Here is a 21,781-nt window from a genome sequence, read left to right on the forward strand (position 1 = left end):
TATAACAAAAAGGAAAAGAGTCCAAATATATAATTATATATATATATATAATTATTTGAGAACACCCTTATTAAGGTCCCCATTATTAATGTGATCATACCCATATCTTTAACGTTTTGAGCTTACTAAGCGCCCCCGAAAACAATTCTCTGTTTTATTTTTAAATAACATTGCTCTGATTTTCAGACTCCTAACCAAGCCCCAAAGTTTTATGAGAATACCGTCAGCTACCTTCTCCAGCTTGCTCCTGTTTGTGTAAAGGGTCTTTTCATATGGAAAAGAAGGGGGAGGGGGGAAGTGTCTTATTTCCCACTTGCAGTGGGCTTTCCAGCTACCTTTTCAACAGAGCTAAACTGAGAGCTTCCAAGTAAGTTTTTAAAAAGTTTTATACTGGATTTTTATATCAGTATCTGTGCATTGTATTCTTTATAGTAGTGTCTATTACATGCAGTTATATGAAAATGAGTGTATACTGTCCCTTTAACATAAACAAAACTAAATGAGGCCAGTGGCTGCTGCTAGTGGGCTCCTCTTTTCCCAGAATGGATTTCATACCCCTCTGTGTTTATGGGATAGAAGCAATATGTCTAAAAGTTCAGACACTACACAAATGTCAAAATTAAACTTTCAATATTTAAAAAAAAAAAAATCCAATTCACAAATATGAAAGCAGTGTTTGCAATGTTGTACATTGTTGAAAACCCTGATGCTGTATTCTCCCTGATCTAGAGAAAAGAAAAGTGTAGGACTTAGGGACGGAGCAAATTAAGGGGGAATTTATGCTGAAGGAAGGAAAGAGTGGAAAGGGTTAAAATGGGAGTGTAGTTTGCTGACAGTGAGAGAATAAGGGGAGGAGATTCTGAAGTGATAAAAGGAAAAGTAAAACAGAAAGTAAATCACTAACCTGTTTCTTGTCTTGCAGGTGACACCATGGAGAGATCCAAAAGGTCTGCTAAGGCTCCAAGGAGGTTTGATGAAGAGGAGGATTTATCTGTAAAGAAGAAGAGGACAGTTGTTACAACAGCGGGTGATGCAGTGGTCTTCTGTGACCCCCCCTATTTTTTCTACGCTGTCTTCTGTACCTATTTCTATTTCTTCCCCTGCAGTATTTTCTGCTGCTGGGGCCTTTCCTGTTACTACAGCTTTTCTCCCTATCTATTCTATCCCTGTTTCTAGTCCTTCTTCTGGGCCTATCTTTTCTGCCCCTGTCTCCCTTCCTAGCCTGGTTTCTTCTTCTGCTATATCTTTCCCTACTCATACCTTAACCCTGGGGCCTCTGGACTTTCCCACCCGTTTTTCTGTCCCTAGCTTTTCTGGACTTTCCCTCCCTGCCCCCAGTGTTCCCCCTCCTAGGTCCCTGTTGGCAGCATTTGCCTCGGACCTTGTGAGGGGGGCAGCAGATGACCTGCTGTTACAGTCACCGGAGCTCCGCTTTTCTCAGCGGAGCCCGGTGAGATCACCCTCGCCAGCATTTATCTCTGGCCAGCAGGGCATGGAGGGTAGGTCGGGGGCTCCGTTCTTGGAGCAACATGGCCATCCGGGTCTCTCCTCCCCTGCTGCCTGCTCTGCGCGCGCGCCCGACTTTACTCCGCCCTCCTCTGTCCCGTTCACCATCTTGGATCCGGGGTCGTCGCAGTTTCAGCAAGAGGAGGCGGCGGATATGTCGGGTGCGGGTACGGTGCAGGACGCAGGTGGAGCGGCTTCCATCCAGGTAAGAGGGGCACCGCAGGGAGGCAGGGGGTCCCGCGGGTCTCTTACCCGCTCAGTTAGGGCTGATGCTGTGGGTGTTAGGGGAGGGAGGGGTCGGAGCATTAAGAGGGGGGCAGGTGCGGTAAGGGGTGTCGCAGGACGGAAAACTTCTGAATCAGGCATAGATAAGCCTGTTGCCCCTATGCAAGAGCAGTTGATGGGGCTGGATTGACAAGTGTGATACATGCGGGTGCAGGCGTAGATAAGCTTGTTCCCCCTAGGCAACGGGCATTTCAAGGGAAAGAAAGTTTAAATTTGGATGAGAGGGAGTTAGGATGTAAAGCAGTAAATAACATGAGAGCTGTTGCAGGCGTAGATAAGCCTTTTCCCACGAGACAAAAAACAGTGAAAGGGCCAGTAGGGAATTTTGTAACGCCTAGGAGAAGCTTGGCAAGTGTGAGAGTGGGGCACATGGATTTAATGTCTAGTCTTTAAAAAAGGCTGCTAGCCAAGAATAGGGTTAGGTGATGTAATGTGGGGACTGGTTTTTCTGTGGAGGTGGCTGGGGGGTCCGCTGGGCTGTCTGCTTCTGCCTGTGGTGCTCCCTCTGTTTCTTCTGTTTCGCAGGTGGGAAACAACAGCAAGCCCATGGAGGTGGTGAATAGTGGCGTGCAGGAGAGGGCTATGTCAGCACACAGTGAGGCAGCTTCTGGAAGCAGGACGGCAGTGACAACAGCAGGGGCGACAGCTGCAGCAGCGGTGTCTGGAAATGGTAAGTTGATGATTGCACCACACCTTAGGGAGAGTGAGTCCTCCACATCTGGGGATTCGGATAGCTCCACAAGCCTTAAGGATGAGGGACATAAGAAGTTGTTTAAAAAAATTTGTAAATTGGTGGGTAAGACGCCCAAGGTGGGTAGTGTGGGCAAGGGGCCTTTAGGTAGCGAAGTCGTGGGGTCTTCCAGTTTGACAGTAGGGCAGGAGGCTAGTAAGGGAAAGAAATCCAGGGTAGCAGGGACAGCAGACACTTATCCCTGCATTATTAATTCTTTGCATTCCCATTTGAAACCTAAGATAGGTAGAAAAATTAGGGAAGGGCGCTATGTTAAAATTTTCTAATTATCCAGGGCAGCGTATCAGGTTAGGGAAATGGCAGAGGATGGGACGGGCGATAAAAAGATGAGGAGGCCTGAGACCTATCAGGAATGGATGAGGTGCTTTAGAGTGCTTGCATCTTGCTATATAGAAGCAAATCCAAGCCAGGCCGTGAATATACTGAAATATATGGAGGTCATTGACGACATCCATGAGCGTGGGAAGGGTACTGCTTGGCGTCAATATGACGCTCAGTTTCGGCGAACGTTGGAGGCGAATCCAGTCCTGACGTTTGGGATGAAAGAGATGGACTTATGGTCCAATCTGGATCTTATGGAAGGGTCAGCGGCGGTTGCTGAGAAACCTATTGGTTCTGGACAGCAGAGTCGCTCGTTTCGTAAGAGAGGGGGCAGGGAATGTTGGCGGTTTCAGGAGAAACTGTGTGACAGGGGTATGCAGTGTCTTTTTAGGCACGTATGTATATATTGGGGGGGGCACACCCGGGGAATGAATGTACTCAGAAAAGGGACAGTTTTAGTGGCGAGCAGCAATCCGGGCAGGGGCGCGTTCTCCGGTGGGCACCGTAGCAATAATTAAGGTTCTATGATGGTTAAGGAAAGGGGTATCCTTAAGATCTGTTGTTGTTTGAAGTTGTAAAGTTAGGCACTACAGGTGTTCAAAGTTTTGAGTTGATTTGTAAAGGTTGGTTGTGACGTTTGTTGGGGTGAGTTAGTTTAAGTTTGGGGTTTTTGGAATAAAGGTGTTAAATATGCCGGCGGTGGAGAGGGACGTAACGCTTGTCCAAACATATTTCTGGCAGGTGGCGAATTTTGGGGAGCAGCGTTAAGACTTCTAAAGGGTGCATTGGCTCCTAGGACTTGGCAGGCTTACAGCGTTGCTTGGAGTGAGTGGGGTAAATATTTGAATGTTTATAACGCCACATGGAGGACTCCTTCGGTGGCATTGTTTATTAGTTGGTTAGGAGCGCTGGAGATGGCGGGGGTTTCTCCTGGGGCTATAGGAGGGAAGGTGGCAGCAGTTGCGTTTTTCTCAAAGTTATATGGGGTGGAGGATGTAACCAGGAGCTTTATAGCTAGGATGGCATTGAAGGGGGTGCGTAGACTAGGGGGAAGAAATAGGGATCTGAGGGAACCAATTACCAGGGCTTGGTTGGCGCAGCTGATAGGGCAACTAGATGAGGTTTGTGATTCCAAGTTTGAGGTGTATTTGTTTGCAGTAGCATTCTCTTTAGCATACTTTGCGGCTCTCAGGATAAGCGAGTTAGTGTCCAGATCCAGAAGTTTACAGGGTACAGGTCTGTTGAGGGAGCATGTGAGGTTAGAGGATGGGGCAGTGTTGGTTTTGGTTGCTAGATCTAAGACAGATCAGGCAGGGAAAGGTAGATGGTTCAACTTGCTGTCGCAGGTGGAGCCGTCTATTTGTCCGGTACATCTATGCAACAGATTCATGGCAGTTAGGCCCGATGTGAGTGGCCCCTTTTTGGTACATGAGGATGGCTCTTACTTACTTACTTATTGGGGTGGAACCCGGCAGTCGTGGCACCTCATTCGTTTCGTATAGGTTTGGCCACGGACGCTGCTATGGCAGGGCAGTCTGAAACGCAGATAAAGGAGTTGGGGAGATGGTGTGGTGTGGAGACACATGGCTACCAGGAAGGCGGGTTTCCGGGTGAAGCGGAAACTTAATAGGGATGTAAGTAGGGTTGTATTGGCAACAGGAGGTAAAGTGGTGGCACTTGAGAACATCAAGATTGATGATGTGGGTCTGTTTAGAAGGGATCAGGTACACCTGTCAGATAAGGGTACAGACTTGTTTTTGGAGAATATCAGGCAGGTCCTGGCTTCCTGTTTGTGTTAGTGGGGGCAAGAGTACCGTGTCCTCTTTTGGGGTGGCAGAAAGGGTTGTGGCAACAAGGATAATTCTTAGGACAAGGATAGAAGGAAGGGACAGTGAGCGTTGAGGACCCTAGTCGCCGAGGGGCTAGGGATTGGTCGACTCGCTGGGCGATCTTCCTTGAGAGAACAAGTAGGCGGAACGAGGGCGTCCTTATTCCCAGGGCGGCCACACCCCTGGGTTGTTAGGACAGGGTATCTTGCCAGCTAGTAGCAGTTGTTATTTATTTAATTATTTAATTCTGTTAATAAAGCAACCCCTCCCCCCATTGGGGGAGGTTGGTTTTTCTTCCCAACCCTGAGTGTTGTGTCTTTATTGAGGGTATGGGTTATTAAGTTGCTGGGTTTGTATATCTTGTATGGATTCAGGTAAGAAATTTATCCCCTTAGAAAAGTGTAGGACCTATTTAGGGATGGAGCAAATTAAGGGGGAATTTATGCTGAAGGAAGGAAAGAGTGGAAAGGGTTAAAATGGGAGTGTAGTTTGCTGACAGTGAGAGAATAAGGGGAGGAGATTCAGAAGTGATAAAAGGAAAAGTAAAACAGAAAGTAAATCAATTACCTGTTTCTTGTCTTCCCTCCCAGCCCTCCCTGTGGTTTATGTGATTCCTTTACAGGCGCTGATGCAGATGGACGGTGATTCGTGATTTAAGCTGGCTTAGTTTCCCTTGGCAGGGGGTTGCATAGTCATGTGGACCTTTGTAAGCCCAAGGGTGGTAATAGTAGTATGGGGTCTCCCGTTGGGACTAACAGTCTTTTGGCTGGGGGACCAATGTCTATCCAGTTTGGAGACCCCGCAACCCGGTAGGTAGTTGGGAGTTTGCATGGCTTCATGCTTTCTCAGGGCGGAAAGGGGTGTGGCAACAAGGATAATTCTTAGGACAAGGATAGAAGGAAGGGACAGTGAGCGTTGAGGACCCTAGTCGCCGAGGGGCTAGGGATTGGTCGGCTCGCTGGGCGATCTTCCTTGAGCGAACAAGTAGGCGGAATGAGGGCGTCCTCATTCCCAGGGCGGCCACACCCCTTAGTGGGTTGTTAGGACAGGGTATCTTGCCAGCTAGTAGCAGTTGTTATTTATTTAATTATTTAATTCTGTTAATAAAGCAACCCCTCCCCCCGTTGGGGGAGGTTGGTTTTTCTTCCCAACCCTGAGTGTTGTGTCTTTATTGAGGGTATGGGTTATTAAGTTGCTGGGTTTGTATATCTTGTATGGATTCAGGTAAGAAATGTATTCCCTTATAATCAGAAAGAGCTCTAGTAAAAATGTAACATGTCTAAATGTAAAATAGCAGGTTATGCTGATTGTTAGAACATCAGTTTATGCAACAGGGGATATGTGTGGGAGCATGCTCTGATTATTTTCCATGGGACTTCCAATACAACTTCTGATTGGCTGTACTACCCACTTTCGCAAAAGATAAACAAAATAGCTAAGGGATAAGGGTGGCAAATAACCATAGATAAAAGCAAATCTGTTGAGGTGCTAAAGGTATAATCCCTACATTATTTCTAACATATTTATATGAACCTAAAGCTCATATATAGTGCTATTAAATGCATGGGTGATTAAAGGGACACATATTTTGGGTACAGTACATGGATACTACTTACCATGCTGTTTTTTTTCCTCCTATGCCTGCAGCTCTCTTCAAAACATTCTCTTATTTTCATCCTTTACAAGTGTTTAGTGAATCTTCGTATCTTCAAACTGGGTGCCGCCATCTTGGATTTTAAGTATTTTCACACCCTTTGACAGAAGTGATGCACATTCACAGATCAGTGATATTGTTGTCTTTTTGACAAGCTTTATTGCGCACTTAAGTTTGCCATGCACAGTACTGATTGAAAGTTGTACAAATTTTGCAGTGCCTGCATAAATCTATATTATTCATGTTGGCTTCTTATATTTGCTATGTAACCCTTAAACTGAGTAAAAAAAACCTGCACAAATGTGAACCATCCACTTTATATTGTGGAAATGGGAGAATAGAGGGGCGCCTCATGTGTGTATCAGTATACCAATCAATCAGATATAAGGTAAAGCCAAATGGGTACTCACATTAGGCCCAAGTACACTTATGTACTGGTAGATACGGGCTGGTAGCTTGGGGTGTGCCAGCTAACCCTCTCCAGGCGTAGGTTGGTCAATGCAAGGGGATCCTGCCACACTCAGTGTGAGTTAGAAGTAGGTTGCAGCGGTTGTGACTGCTCAAGAAGGTGATAAACCAATGCAGCCTATGGGAGTGAATATCTTGTCACTGAACGTGCTTCAGGACATCCAGATTAACCACAGGCTTTATCTGTATAGAGGTTGAAAAGTTCAGAAGCTTACAGTTTAAAGGTCTGTGAAGGCGATAAAGCCTGTGTTTAATCTAGATGTTTATTTATTTATTGGTTTATCACCTTCTTGAGCAGTCACAACCGCTGCAACCTACTTCTAACTCACACTGAGCGTGGCAGGTTCCCCCTGCATTGACCAACCTACGCCTGGAGAGGGTTAGCTGGTACACCCCAAGCTACCAGCCCGTATCTACCAGTACATAAGTGTACTTGGGCCTAATGTGAGTACCCATTTGGCTTTACCTTATATCTGATTGATTGGCATACTAATTCTAAGAATTTAACACCCCCCCCCCACGACCCCTGGTGACATCACAAGTGATACACCTTTAGGGGAATCATATAAGTATGATCAGGAAGTGCATACAGGCAGGATTTTTTGGTGTTGATCTTGCTTTATTTCATGCAGAATAGCATTTTGGATATAATCTTCCTGCATTATGGTATAGAGTAGCCTCTTAAACAGCTTTAGCAGGTACTTATTTCATTCAATGTTGCATTTATGCCTTATAAGTATTTGGCTCTGTTCCTTAATTAGACACATAAAACACATATTACACTGCAGATATTATATTGTGTGATGTATATGCTTTTCACTATTTTATGAAATTGATAATTATGCTTGATTTTTGGCATTATTTAGAATCTGAGATTTAGATGAATTAGTTATTTGCTCATGTTGTGTATGGGTTGCCATGGCAACGTAATGGTGCCTTTTTCACTAGGGGGTGGTGTTATGGTCTATTTAAACAGTGTGATTCACTTGTTGTTTGATTGAGGAAGGGTAGAGTATCCACAAAACTTTACACACATAAAAGTTACTACTTTAAAAGGACCAGTAATCGCCACGTCCCCTTGACCACACCCCCACTGGCACCGCACCAGGTGGTCCCATTTTCACCTCTAAAAATTATGGTAAGCCTAATTATATATATATATATATATATATATATATATATAATTTTATATGGTATTTGAAAGGCATTTGGTTGAAAGTTATTAACCTATCGAGCGCCCCCTCATTACCCAGTATATTTACACTTTATATTGTGCTAACCTAAACAAAAGTGCAAGGTACAACAGTAAAAAAAGCCAGTAAAATCCCTTATCAGTGAAAGTGCACTGATTCTGTCACAGGATGCAACAATATATGGATTCCAAGATGGTGTTGCCCAGTATAAATCTGCAGAGCTTTACCAGATGGCTTTTGTAGCGGGTTAAAATAGGAAAACAGCTTTAAAAAGAGCTGCAGCCATAGGAGGAAAACAATATCATGGTGAGCAATAACCATATAATACTGTAATTGTAGTTGAATGTCCCTTTAATGTTCTGTGTTGGCATATGTGTAGTAGTTTAAGAGCAGATGACCAAAGATACAGATTTCAGTTACCTAAACCAGTGGTAGCTGACATAAATTAGTTATTATTTTTAAATAAAAGTGAGGGATATTATACTGAAGACTCATATATAATATATACTATTCGGCAGATATTCTCAAAACAGTCTGTACATCCTTAAACAGATATTCTGTATTTTTCATAAATATATATTTGCATGTTTATAAAGGGATATTCAATATCTCCAGGCAGTGTTACTAATGGCTGCGCAAAAGTGATACACAAACGGCCCGATATTAAAATATGTGCAAATATTGCGCCTGCGTTAACTTTCGCGCATATTACAAACAGAGTAAACATCCCTGCACAAGCACAAACTAAATTTGCGCTTGTTGGGTTAGGACAATTGAAGACCCACGTAAACGGTTAGGGCAAAAATCAATACTTCATAAATACATTTAAAATTAACAGTTACAATCATATATACACTATTTAATAAAAAATTTCACATAAATATTCATAAAAAAGTTATAAGGGTTAAACGGTATATGGTATATGACAAGGTATTTGAATTGATAGGGCTATAATGTGTGTATATATATATATATATATATATGTATATGTGTGTACATATGTATTTATGTTTATATGTGTACTTTGTAGCCCTTTCCACTCAAATACCTGAAAACATGAAAAATAATTTGTATTCAATTTTAATGCTTAAAGGGACACTGTACCCAAAAAAATTATTTCGTGATTCAGATTGAGCATGACATTTTAAGCAACTTTCTAATTTACTCCTATTATCAAATTTTCTTCATTCTCTTGGTATCTTTATTTGAAATGCAAGAATGTAAGTTTAGATGCCGGCCCATTTTTGGTGAACAACCTGGGTTGTCCTTGCTGATTGGTGGATAAATTCATCCACCAATAAAAAAGTGCTGTCCAGAGTACTGAAACCAAAAAAAAGCTTAGATGCCTTCTTTTTCAAATAATGATAGCAAGAGAATGAAGAAAAATTGATAATAGGAGTAAATTAGAAAGTTGCTTAAAATTGCATGCTCTCTCTGAATTACAAAAGAAAAAATTTGGGTTCAGTGTCCCTTTAATGTGTTTTACTGTAAATATCTTACATTCCAATGTTCTTCGCATAGGGGATGGATATATATATATATATATATATTTATATATAAAATCATTCAATATTTATACACAATTAATTCATTATACAGACATATCAACATACTTATGATTATTTTTCAGATAGACTAAACATTGGCTCATTAAAATAAACTTCTAAAATGTACAGTCAGCAATATTATAAATAACTGGTAGACATAATTTTCTATGGTGGCACATTCACTTTAAATGTTTATTTATAGTCTTCCACCTACCACACCCAGCAAGAACAAAGCACTCCTTGGAGGGTCCATTTGATTTGAGGAGGGGGGGGGGGCTGATGATGCTGCTAATTCAGTCTAGTCCGTCCCTGATACTGTGAGCCTGTGGAATATTCCCTGTGTATTGTAGGACATAAGACACACTTTTGGGAAGAGGGTGAGGCAGATGTTTAGGGGGATGGGAAGGCTCGTCATTTCTGTATTCTTGAATCATGTTTCTATGTTAGGCACACAATACCCAGACCCCTATGCTACCCTGTATCACAGCTGTACTTACTGACAGATCCTCAGAATGTTATTTGTACTGCAGCACAGCATCTATATGCCTAACACATCACCCACAATGTAGACACTACTGTTTCTTTATATATAGAGAGAAGTGTACAATATATACACAATCACATCATGTGTTTTCTTTGGTCTGTTTTCATGTGAATTTAATGTTTGAAAAAATAGTAGATTGTTATATGTATTGTAATACTTGGGGGGGAAAAGTTAGTTTTGGTTAGTGGATTATTTTGAAGGCAATACCAAGTAACTGAAGTATGAAATGTGTACTATAGGTAAGTATGCAAAACAGCTAGAAAGTGAACACATATAATTCATTGGATTATGCAAATATGATTTATTTGATTTATGCAGAAAATTATTTCCTGAACTCATTTATCAAAAGGGAATTGTACATTTATGAGGATATAGTTTTACAGTAGAAATGGGCCTGGAGAACAGGGATATAAATCACTTTGCCCAGGCAATACAATTCCAGCAAAGCCCCCCATCCCACACACACATTTTCACCCCTTAATACATATATTGACTGTCTGATACACACTCAAAAATGTTTATACCTAATTTCAGAATAAACTGACCTGGACACTTCTTGTGGTGTGGGATTTAAAGTATGATGTTAGGTTTGACAGTGTTTTTTTCCATTGTGTGGCTGTCAGTTATATTCACAGAATAATAATTTAACCACAAAGCCATTACCACTGAGCTTTTGCACCTCACTTAGCCAACATCAAACTTCAGAGCAGACCCCTGGCCATGCAGCCTCTCTGTCAACCACATATTGACGTCTAATCAAACCCTTTGCCCTGCAGACCCTTGGTTAGTTGCACACACACATTGGATCAGGCTCCTGGTTCTGCACATTTGCCTAGATTACGAGTTGTGTGCTAAACAGGGTGCGAAAATAACGGCAACAAAAATTTGCGTTATTTCACTCTCCATAGCGCTGCCATTACGAGTTACGGAAAAGCCTCCTTGTGCTGTGCGTTATGGTGTGTTAAGCTCCATACCGCACAAAAGCCAAGGGCTGAGTTTATGTGCTTGTGCACGCTTTCCCCCATAGACATAAAAAACTAACACCTGAAGTGCAGAATGGAGATCGCCGTAATGCAACCCCATTGATGTCTATGGGGAAAAGAAAGTTACATTTAAACCTAACACCCTAACATAAACCCCTAGTCTAAACACCCCTAATCCGCCACCCCCAACATCGACAACACTAAATAAAGTTATTAACCCCTATTCCGCCGCTCCCCGACATCCCTGACACTATATAAACCTATTAACCCCTAATCAGCCGCCCCCAACATCGCCTACACTAATAAAACTTATTAACCCCAATTCCGCTGCTCCCCGACATCGCAGACACTAATAAAAGCTATTAACCCCTAATCCTCTGCTTCCCGACATAGCCAACACTAAAAATAATTATTAACCCCTATTCCGCCACTCCCCAACATTGCAGACACTAAATAAACCTATTAACCCCTAAACCGCCGGCCCCACACATTTTAAAATACTAAATTACACTATTAACCCCTAAACCTAACAGCCCATAACTTTAAATTAAAATTACAATATAACTATCTTAAAATAAATAAAAACTTATCTGTGAAATAAAAAAAAAGTTTAAACTATAAATTCACCTAACATTACCAATTAAAAAATCTAAATTACAAATTTTAAAAAGCCTAACACTACGAAAATTTTTTAAAAAAATCTAAAATTACAAAAAATAAAAAACACTAAGATTACAAAAAATAATAAACAAAATTATCAAAAATAAAAATAATTACACCTCATCTAATACCCCTATAAAAATAAAAAAGCCCCCCAAAATAAAAACACCCCCTAACCTAAAATAAACTACCAACCTACAATAAACTACCCTACCTTTTGTAGGGCATTGCCCTAAGTTAAACAACTCTTTTACCTGTAAAAAAATACACAGTCCACCCAACAATAAAACCCACCACTCAACCAACCCCCCAAAATAAAAAACCTTACTAAAAAAAACTAAGCTACCCATTGCTCCTAAAGGGGTATTTGTATGTGCATTGCCCTTAATAGGGCATTCCGCTCATTTTCACTGCCCTTAAAAGGGCATTTAGATTTTTTACAATTTTCCCAAAGCCCTAATCTTAAAAAAAAATACACCCAATTTTTTTTACAAAATAACCTAACACTATCCCCAGAATATCTACTCCCGGTTCCTGAAGTCCAGACAACTATCTCCATTCAGGCGGTGAGAAGTCTTCATCTAGACAGTGAGAAGTCTTTATCCTGGCAGCGACACTTTCATTCATTCATTCATCATTCATTTATTTTTAAGAACCACTGCAGGAACATGGAAGGCATTTTTAAGTGCCAATCAGGGGCGGAACAATAAGCGGTGCAAATGGTACTACTGCACCAGGGTCCAAGGCTGGATGGGGGCCCACTAAGAGATTTGAAAAGAAAACATTTAATAAAGTGCATTTTTTTGTTGTTGTTTTTTAATCCGGTAGAATGTGTGACGGTGTCCCCATTGCAGAATCTGACAGAATGTGTTGAATTGTGCTGCCTGGTCAGGAATCACTTTTGACTGGTATCCGTTAGTCCGGTATTTTAAACAAACTCACAGAGGTCTTCTCACTTCTACTGTGCACACTGTACAGTCGATCCCAGAAAGAAGCTAAGCTGGTTAGTGGCACTCAGTGTGAGGGGGGCTGCATGGTTAAAAAAAACTTCCCTCCACTGTGTGTAGATTAATGTAATTGCCCTGCAGCACAGAGCCGTTTTGTTTCACAGGGCAGCCGTACAGCTAGTTTACCAGTTCAGTGCTCCATAGAAGGGGCTTTGCTAGATGGAGCTTGATTTTGTATGCAGCTCCTCCCCATGATCCCCTCTACCACCGGAACAATTATAGTTATTTAATGGGCTCCTCTACTAAGTGATTTACGTCCTCTTTCTAAGTCCCACACGTAAGTGCTGTGCACAAAAAACAGCACTCTCAAATATGTTAACCCCCTTTCTTCCTACTCGAGCGCGGTGCTGACAGTCTCTGCTTGAGTCAGCAGACTGCATGCAGCTAAATTTACAGGCAGGAACATTGCAGAAAACCAAGGTAAGAGGGACAGAGGTGGCAAAGTATGTTGGACGTACGGTCATTGGAGGCAGGTGAGGCAGTGCCTCTCCTGCCATTGTGACTTACAATATTTATTAATGGTCCGCACTGTCGAAATTAGGTTTTCCTAATATATTTCTTAGTTGAATACAGGCTTTATACCATAACCCATCTGCCAGAGTAAACGCAAACGGTATGCTTTCCAAAGCTTTCCTTATAAATAATGGTACCCGGCAAGGGTGCCCCCGGTCCCCTCTGTTATTTACTCTTATGGTTGAAATTTTAGCAACACAAATCAGAAACAAGTTAACCTGAAAATGTTTAGCTCAGAACAAATAAAAGGCCTTAACAAAAGGTAAAGATATATACCGATGCTGAGAGTATATACATTGGATATTAAAAGAGAAAAAGAGATCCCAAACAGCACTCTTGTCACATATAAGACCAGTTTAATCACTTATGGAGGTATATCCGATTATTTAGTGAACAAAAAACACTACTGGTCTGTGAAAAACAATTTACAATAATGTTAAGTGTATGTTCTGTATAAAATTCTTACATAAGGAGATATATGCCACTTATTTTACAGACTAAAGTGTGTTAAATACAGCAAATAAATACTTAGCTCCAAAGACTCAAGTGAAAACGAGAGCTATTGCAGACTAAGAAGATATATTCCTTTGTAGCAGATAGTCCAAATGCAGTCATCTGAGTGAGAAAGTCCTCCTTGTTCTGCTGATTTCTGGTCCTCTATTAGAAGAACAGGAGTGAGTCCTGCCCTTAAAGGCTGTTCAATGGTTCCAAAAGATGTCATTAAATGTCCCGTAATCCAAACATGACAGCCCTAGGGGAATAGCAATATCTCTTACGCGGTCGGCAGCCAGTATTACTAGACCAATCCAAACCATGGAGAAGTTGGGATGTATGGCCGACGCCTGCTTCCACAATTGGCTTTCACAGATGAGAACTGTTGATTGGCTGAATCCGGGGGGGGGGGGGGAGTGTGCTGAATCTCTAACGCAACCAGACAATAGGGTCACCTCTGCCTAACAAAATTGCGGAGATATCGGGTAAGATTGCCCAATGCCTTCTCTCACCTCAGACGCAAATAAGCAGGCAGTATAGGAAATACCTATAAGGAAAGTTCAGCATGAACCAGTAGTGGACACTAACGCCTAGATTACGAGTCTTGTGTTAGCCTTAAAAAGCAGCGTTGAGAGGTCCCAACGCTGCTTTTTAACGCCCTCTGGTATTACGAGTCTGGCAGGTAGAGGTGTACCACTCACTTTTTTCCGCTACTCGAGCATACCGCAAATCCACTTACGTCAATTGCTTGTCCTATCTTTTCAATGGGATTTTCCTAAAGCCGGTATTACAAGTCTTGGAAAATGTGAGCGGTACAGCCTCTCCTGTCAAGACTCCTACCGCATTTAAAAGTCAGTAATTAAGAGATTTATGGGCTAACGCCGTAACATAAAACTCTTAACTAAAGTGCTAAAAAGTACACTAACACCCATAAACTACCTATTAACCCCTAAACCGAGCCCCCCCCCCCACATTGCAAACACTTAACTAAAAATTTTAACCCCTAATCTGCCGACCGGACATCGCCGCCACTTTAATAAATATATTAACCCCTAAACCGCCGCACTCCCGCCTCGCGAACATTAGTTACATTTTATTAACCCCTAATCTGCCGTCCCTAACATCGCCGACACCTACCTACATTTATTAACCCCTATTCTGCCGCCCCCAACGTCGCTGCCACTATATTAAATGTATTAACCCCTAAATCTAAGTCTAACCCTAACCCTAACACCCCCCTAACATAAATATAATTGAAATAATTCTAAATAAAATTACTACAATTAACTAAATTATTCCTATTTAAAACTAAATACTTACCTATAAAATAAACCCTAAGATAGCTACAATATAACTAATAGTTACATTGTAGCTATCTCAGGGTTTATTTTTATTTTACAGGCAACTTTGTATTTATTTTAACTAGGTACAATAGTTATTAAATAGTTATTAACTATTTAATAACTACCTAGCTAAAATAAGTACAAATTTACCTGTAAAATAAACCCTAACCTAAGTTACAATTACACCTAACACTACACTATAATTAAATTAATTACCTACATTAACTACAATTAATTACAATTAAATAAAATAAACTAAAGTATGGAAAAAAAACCACTAAATTACAGAAAATAATAAAATAATTAAAAAAATTTTTAAAACTAATTACACCTAATCTAATCCCCCTAATAAAATAAAAAAGCCCCCCAAAATAATAAAAAACCCTACCCTATACTAAATTACAAATAGCCCTAAAAAGGGCCTTTTGAGGGACATTGCCCCAAAGTAATCAGCTCTTTTACCTGTAAAAAAAAAAATACAATACCACCCTCCAACATTAAAACCCACCACCCACACACCCAACCCTACTCTAAAACCCACCCAATCCCCCCTTAATAAAACCTAACACTAACCCCTTGAAGATCACCCTACCTTGAGACGTCTTCACCCAACCGTGCAGAAGTGGTCCTCCAGACGGCCAGAAGTCTTCATCTGATCCGGGCAGAAGAGGTCCTCCAGACGGCCAGAAGTCTTCATCCAGGCAGCATCTTCTATCTTCATCCATCAGGAGCGGAGCGGGTCCATCCTCAAGCCAACCGACGCGGAGCATCCTCTTCTTCCGACGACTCCCTATGAATGAAGGTTCCTTTAAATGTTGTCATCCAAGATGGCGTCCCTTGAATTCCGATTGGCTGATAGGATTCTATCAGCCAATCGGAATTAAGGTAGGAAAAATCCTATTGGCTGATGCAATCAGCCAATAGAATTGAAGTTCTATACTATTGGCTGATCCAATCAGCTAATAGGATTGAGCTTGCATTCTATTGGCTGTTCCAATCTGATTGCATCAGCCAATAGGATTTTTCCTACCTTAATTCCGATTGGCTGATAGAATCCTATCAGCCAATCAGAATTCAAGGGACACCATCTTGGATGACGTCATTTAAAGGAACCTTCATTCGTCGGGAGTCGTCAGAAGAAGAGGATGCTCCGCGTCAGTTGGCTTGAAGATGGACCCGCTCCAGATGGATGAAGATAGAAGATGCCGCCTGGATGAAGACTTCTGCCCGTCTGGAGGACCACTTCGCCCGGCTTCGTTGAGGACTTCTGCCCGGTTTGGTGAAGACGTCTCAAGGTAGGGTGATCTTCAAGGGGTTAGTGTTAGGTTTTATTAAGGGGGGGATTGGGTGGGTTTTAGAGTAGGGTTGGGTGTGTGAGTGGTGGGTTTTAATGTTGGGGGGTATTGTATTTTTTTTTACAGGTAAAAGAGCTGATTACTTTGGGGCAATGCCCTGCAAAAAGCCCTTTTAAGGGCTATTTGTAATTTAGTATAGGGTAGGGATTTTTATTATTTTGGGGGGCTTTTTTATTTTATTAGGGGGATTAGATTATGTGTAATTAGTTTAAAAATTTGTAATTATTTTTTTATTTTCTGTAATTTAGTGGGGGGGGGGTTGTACTTTATTTTATTTTATTGTATTTAATTGTATTTAGTTTAGGGATTTAATTTAATTATAGTGTAGTGTTAGGTGTAATTGTAACTTAGGTTAGGTTTTATTTTACAGGTACTTTTGTATTTATTTTTGCTAGGTAGTTATTAAATAGTTAATAACTATTTAATAACTATTCTACCTAGTTAAAATAAATGCAAAGTTGCCTGTAAAATAAAAATAAATCCTAAAATAGATACAATGTAACTATTAGTTATACTGTAGATATCGTAGGGTTTATTTTATAGGTAAGTATTAGTTTTATATAGGATTAATTTATTTAATTGTAGTAATTTATTTAGATTATTTTAAATTATATTTAAATTAGGGGGGTGTTAGGGTTAGGGTTAGACTTAGGTTTAGGGGTTAATAACTTTATTATAGTGGCTGCGACGTTGGGGGCGGCAGATTAGGGGTTAATAAATGTAGGTAGGTTGCGGAGATGTTGGGGGCCGCAGAGTAGGGGTTGATAAATATAATGTAGGGTTCGGCGATGTTGGGGTCAGCAGATTAGGGGTTCATAGGTAATATAATGTAGGTGTCGGCGGTGTCCGGAGCGGCAGATTAGTGGTTAATAATATAATGTAGGTGGCGACGATGTCGGGGGCGGCAGATTAGGGGTCTATAAGTGTAAGATTAGGGGTGTTTAGACTCGGGGTTCATGTTAGGGTGTTAGGTGTAGACATAAAATGTATTTTCCCATAGGAAACAATGGGGCTGCGTTAGGAGCTGAACGCTGTTTTTTTTGCAGGTGTTAGTTTTTTTTTCAGCCGGCTCAGCCCCATTGTTTCCTATGGGGAAATTGTGCACGAGCACGTTTAGCCAGCTTACCGCTACCAAAAACAGCGCTGGTATTGAGGTGAGATGTGGAGCTAAATTTTGCTCTCCGCTCACTTTTCTGCGGCTAACGCCGGGTTTCTAAAAACCTGTAATACCAGCGCTGACTTAAGTGAGCGGTGAGAATAAAATGCTTGTTAGCACCGCAAGCCTTACCGACAAAAACTCGTAATCTAGCAGTAAATTTCCTCCTTAGTTAGAAATATATGCTAATGATCGTTTCACCTCTTTAAAAGGCTTCTTCTGGGTGTGTGTATTTTCAAATTGTGAACTCCTCCTTTTTAAAGAGGATCCAGGTACATAGCCCTCTGGAAAAGGATGTCGGTGAATATTGGTTCCTACTTGACGTAGGAATACTGAATGAAACCAAATAGTAACATTTGTTAAATGTAACATTGCTATTCGAAAACAATACTTAATAACAGAACATATTACAAAAAGTATTTACAAAGTGCAACAGCAGTTTATAAACTTATATACATTAGACAAAATTATTTCTCAAATTTGCATAACGGATGAGAACTTAAATAAAATAGAGAGATTGACAAGTTGCTTTTTTATGTCAGTACTAGAGGAAATGGCCCAAATGCAATTCTTCGTTGAGGCCAAAGGGACTAAGGGTATCAAGATTAAATATCCACCTGCTTTCATGCTGCAGGAGGATTAAACCTAGGTCCCCTCCTCTGATGCCTAATTTAACCCTATCAATGCCTATCACTTTTAGGTCACAAGGGTTTGAGTTATGGAACAATTTAAAATGTCTTGCTTTACTGGAGTCATCTGCCTCATTCTCTATGTCTCTAAGGTGTCCCAATATTCTGTCACATAATTCTGTCCTACGTAAAATAGGGAACAACTGCATTTAGCCAAATATACAAGTCCCTCAGTCCTACAGGTTATCTTATACTTTGACATTTCTTGCTGCAAAAAAACTGGCACGCTCAATATGATTGCATGCTTTGCATACTTTACAAGGATAGCAGCCAGGTTCAATCAGTGATTTTTGTAACCAATTAGTTGGGTCAGGGGGGCGGACATAGTGACTCTGTACCAAACTGTCACAGAGATTTGGTGCTCTGCATGGAGTCATTTGTGGCTGTGTTGTTAAAATAGAACTAAGTTTATCATCCATTAATAATAGGTGCCAGTGACGTTTCATGACGTGTCTTATATCTTCCCTTAGTCTACAGGTAATATTATCACGGATTTTATATACCCTGCCATTTCTTGCTGCAAAAAACTTGCACGCTCAATATGATTGCATGCTTTGCACAATTTACAAGTATATCAGCCAGGTTCAATCTGTGATTTTTGTAACCAATTAGTTGGGTCAGGGGGGGAGAAATTGTGACTGTGTACCAAACTGTCATGGAGATTTAGTGCTCTGCGTTGAGTCATTTGTGGCTGTGTTGTTAGAATAGAACTAAGTTTATCATCCATTAATTATAAGTGCCAGTGACTTTTCATGATGTGTCGGTTTGGCTTTTCCATATTTATAAGGGCTTGGAGGCTTCCATTCATTTACTATTAATCACTTAAACCCTACTTCTTAATTCCTATTACCTTAATATTTCAACCTGAAATAACCACACAGACACGTTAGTTATGGCGAAAAAATGGAAAGGTCACTATTTTATTTAATTTTTGCTAATCAGTGGCAATTTTGTTCGGAGAGCAAAAAATTAGCCAATGAACAAATAACATAACTCATCACAAAAAATGCACCAGCATTTGCATATAACATGAACTTAGGGTCCCACGTATTGGGGGGGGTACCACACCCCCCACCCCTGGCAGGGCAAGAGGGGGAAGGAGAACCCATGGCATACCCCACTTATTAGATAGACCACTGTGTCACCCCTCCAGGCTAGTGTATGCCACAGGATCCTCCCACCCCCTCGTGCCCCGCCCACGTGCCGGACCCGAATTTCACAGCATAACCATGACCATGGGATATTCTAGCATAAACAGTTGCTTGGAATTTTAATTTCGGGTTGGCGTAGACCACACAAGTCACCTGCCACATTCCATTGCAGCTGCGTTTGTTCTCGGAATGAGGGACACGGGCGGTCTTACTTCGACTCGACTAAATAGCCAATATCGTGCCCCTATCCGTGCCATGTTGCTCTCCGCTCCAGTGACCTCTCCGAGTTTAGATTTTCTTGCCTTTACAGCTTCTAGGGAGGGAGGGTGGGAAAAATGTTAGAATGGCTCTTCTTGCTGTGCCTCGCCCTAAGTAACCCTGGCCCCTCCTCTGCCTTTGTCCCTCTTAGCCAATCCCTATGCACCTCGCCCCCCTTGTGGGGCATTCCTACTAACCTCCCTAACCATTCCCCACTCAGTAAGCCCAGCCCTTATTGGGCTCCTGTACGCATGCGCTTCCTCCGCCATCTTTAAGGGCTTGGAGGCTTCCATTTGTTTACCATTAAACCCTACTTCTTAATTCCTATTACCTTAATATTTCAACCTGAAATAACCACACAGACACGTTAGTTATGGTGAAAAATGGAAAGGTCACTATTTTATTTAAATTTTGCCAATCAGTGGAAAATTTGTTTTGAGAGCAAAAAATTAGCAAATGAACAAATAACATAACTCATCACAAAAAATGCACCAGCATGTGCATATAACATAAACTTAGGGTCCCACATATTGGGGGGTACCACACACCAGGGCAAGAGGGGGAAAGGAGAACCCATGGCATAGCCCGCCTATTAGATAGACCACCGGGTCACCCCTCCAGGCTAGTGTATGCCACATGATCCTCCCACCCCCTCGTGCCCAGCCCACGTGCCGGACCCGAATTTCACCGCCACAAAAAGAGCCTTCTCTTTCAGCCAACTATTCTCTTTGCCCTTCGCGACCTTTCCTTACCTTTTTCATGTCTTGGATCATCATTACGATGTCCTTCAGTAGCTGGTCGTTCCCTTCATCCGTAAGGTGCACCCCGTCCCTACGAAAGATCTCCTCTCACTTTGCTTCTCTCATAGGGTGCTCCTATACTAGCCCACCTGCTTCTCTCACTGCCTTGGCTGCCACTTGGTTCAACTTTCTTCTAGATCTATAACCAGCTTGTCTGGTGTATGAGTTCCTTTAATTTATCCTTGATATGATATTTGACCATACCATTCTCACCGAAGGTCATGCTACGCTCAACCACTTGACTATCTTCCAGGTCTTTTAAAAGGCCAATTCCTATGTCATTTCCCCCGAGGTGTATTATTAACACGTCAGGGCATCCCCACCTCTGCCTTGCTATTTGTATTGTTGGCACTAGCTCGTCCCACTGCATTCCTCTCTTCCCTAACCACCTAATGCTAGCTTGCTGATGTGTGAAACCTAGATGCCTGCCTTGCGCCGACGCATTCGCTCGTGCTTGAGCCCAATAAATGTCTGAATGTCTTACGATCCATACCCTTAATGCTCTGTCTGTAATAGATATTGAATGAGAGTTAACTATTTTTCCAGATGACACTTGCAACACCATTTCACATCATTATTTGCACAGACTTTTTTATTGCTTTTGCCTCCCTTTCAGTCTAACATATGATTTGTACGACGCAGATTTCCATCTTCCAAGCTTTTGTATCTGCTTTGCTGAGCACCCCTTCTCTGCCGCTGATGTCGCTGCCCCTATTTTAAATGAGTGCAGGGCGATATACGTTTCTTCCCAGCCTAATTTTTGGACCACCATGCTCAATACCTTCCTAAATTGGTATATAGATACCTCTGATCCGTCCCCGTGCCTCAGGAATGCCCTACCTTTTCCCTTTCTTACTGCCATGTATTCCTTTGCACATGCCACCGGGCACCCTGCCCCCCTAGTTGCTCGCATGTTAACCCAGGCCCCTTTTCCTGTTCTGTCTATCTTGGATTTCTTGATCAAAACCATTACTGCGTCTTCCGATATGCGGACGTCCTTTTCCTCTAGCCCCCCTCTTTTTATCGTCTTGCTCTTTGGGAGAAGTTCCCCTATTCTCATGGCCCTGTGAAATGCAAACTAGAATGCTACTCTAAAGATTTTTACTTTCTCTTTGTCAAAGCAAACCTCTTGCAGTGCGCGCATCATTCTTTCTAGCTTATCCTCTGCTCTCTTCTGTCTGGTCTTTTTTCTTCCTCCATGCCCCAACCCCTTGCTATCTTCTTTACTATGAACCTCTTTGTCCAATCTGCACAAAGTATGAGACCCCTGCTAATA

The sequence above is a fragment of the Bombina bombina genome, chromosome 1, assembly GCF_027579735.1.
Source record: "Bombina bombina isolate aBomBom1 chromosome 1, aBomBom1.pri, whole genome shotgun sequence".
Classification (NCBI taxonomy): domain Eukaryota; kingdom Metazoa; phylum Chordata; class Amphibia; order Anura; family Bombinatoridae; genus Bombina; species Bombina bombina.